This window comes from Arachis hypogaea, chromosome 11 (assembly GCF_003086295.3).
Source record: "Arachis hypogaea cultivar Tifrunner chromosome 11, arahy.Tifrunner.gnm2.J5K5, whole genome shotgun sequence".
Taxonomy (NCBI): domain Eukaryota; kingdom Viridiplantae; phylum Streptophyta; class Magnoliopsida; order Fabales; family Fabaceae; genus Arachis; species Arachis hypogaea.
This window is the reverse complement of record NC_092046.1, coordinates 103883944-103886098: the sequence shown is the minus strand read 5'-3', so window position 1 is coordinate 103886098 and position 2155 is coordinate 103883944. Positions and strand designations below refer to the sequence as shown.

The 2155-nt window shown below is 41.6% G+C and overlaps 1 non-coding gene across 1 annotated transcript; it reads right to left on the bottom strand.

The window, feature by feature from the left end:
* Positions 1–1161: 1161 nt before the first annotated feature.
* LOC112724356 (small nucleolar RNA R71) lies at positions 1162–1265 on the bottom strand. Its single transcript, XR_003163522.1, has one exon. It is a non-coding gene; the product is annotated as a small nucleolar RNA R71 (small nucleolar RNA).
* Between the last annotated feature and the right edge of the window lie 890 nt (positions 1266–2155).

The window sequence follows — 2155 nt, the reverse complement described above, 5'->3', positions numbered from 1 at the left end:
TTTCAGCAATTTAGCTTCTGCTCTTTAATTCATGCAATTTAAGATTCTGCCATTTCAATTTCTTGTCATTTACGTTTCCCGCCAATTTTACATTCCGCAATTCTCATCTAAATCTTGATTCCGCTCAACTAGAACATACTTCTAATCCGAATTGCTCACTCAACCAATCCTTGTGGGATTCGACCTCACTCTATTGTGAGTTTTTACTTGACGATAACCGGTGCACTTGCCGGAAGGAATTTTGCCGATCGTGTAATTTCCTAAATCGTAGCATAACAAGTTTATGCGCATCAAGTTTATGGCGCCGTTGCTGGGGATTGGTTTTCGATTGACAATTCTCAAATTGGAAGTTAACTAGATTGAGCATTTTTTTTGTTTTGATTAATTCAGTACAAGTTACTTGCTGAATTTTAATTTCTGCACTCTGTTACATGCTTTCTTTCTTTATGCCTTTAAATTCAAGCAACTAACTCACTGACTCACTAACTGTTTGAATTAATTCCTCAACTGCTCTAACCATACTCTTCCATTAACCAAGAGTATTTCACTTGTTTGTTGCCTGTGCTGTGTTCTTGTATGACAGGTAGGAGAGGAGAGACATCAACTCCTCCATATACCGAACCAGAGAGGACCCTTCATAGACTTAGAAGGGAAGCAAGAGGGAAGAGAGTACTGGGAGAAGAAGAATCTGAAGGAGAATCTGAGGACAATTTTGAGGAAGCTTTAGATCTCAACATGGATAGAGAAGTTCACAACCATGAGAGAGCTGATGGAAACAATGCCATTCCTGAGAGGAGGGTTCTTAGTTCATACATAAACCCAACCTCTGGGAATTGTGGTAGCAGCATTCAGAAACCACCCATTCAGGCCAACAATTTTGAGCTCAAACCACAGCTAATATCACTTGTGGAGAATCATTGTTCATTTGGTGGGAGTGCTAATGAAGACCCAAACCAACATCTCACAAAATTCCTAAGAATTTGCGACACTGTGAAGTCCAATGGAGTCTAGGAAGATGCCTATAAACTGCTTTTGTTCCCATTTTCACTTAGGGACAAGGCAGCTAAGTGGCTGGAATCATTCCCAAGGGGGAGCCTAACAACATGGGACGAGGTGGAAAGCAAGTTTCTGGCACGTTTCTACCCCCCACAAAAGGTCAATAGGCTTCGATCTGAGGTTCAGACTTTTAGACAACAAGATGGTGAAACTCTCTACGAGGCATGGGAGAGATTCAAGGATTTGACAAGGAAATGCCCACCAGACATGTTCCATGACTGGGTGCAATTGCATATTTTCTATGATGGACTCTCTTATGAATCAAGGAAGGCTGTAGACCATTCATCAGGAGGTTCATTGAACAGGAAAAAGACTGTGGAAGAAGCCATTGAAGTGATTGAGACAGTGGCTGAGAATGAGTACTACTATGCATCAGAGAGACACAACACTAAGGGAGTCATGGAGCTGAACCATGTTGATACAATTCTAGCCCAAAACAAGGTGTTTGCCAAGCAACTAGCAGAGCTCACCAGGAAATTAGAAATAAAACAAGTGGCTGCAATACACACACAAGATCAAGAGGAAGTAAGCACTGAAGAAGGTGATTGGGAAGAGGCCAACTATGTGGGAAACCAACAAAGGCAATCATATGATCCACATTCCAACACTTACAATCCAGGATGGAAAAACCACCCAAACTTTGGGTGGGGGAACCAACAAACCCAACCACAAAACCACAAACCTTACAACCACAACCAACATAACAATTCTACATACCAAAACTCCAACCAAAGAACATACCAAGCCACACAAAACACTTACTCCCAACCATCATATCATGGCCAAAATAATCAACCTACCCAACCTAATCCGAACCAACAATTTCAAGATCAATTAAACAGGATAGAAGGAATGCTTGCAACCATGAGTCAAGACATAACCGAATTGAAAGCCTTTAAGGAAGAAGTAACTTCTAACCTGCAAAACCAAGGAGCTGCTATCCAGAAGCTAGAAAATCAAATTGTGTATTTGTCTAAGCAAACCCCTGGGCCAAGCGTTTCTCATGCTGCCAAGGCTATTGCAAGGGAAGAATGTAAGGCCATAACCCTCAGAAGTGGAAAGAATCTAAAGGAGATCTCAAGGGAAACCACAGAGGATG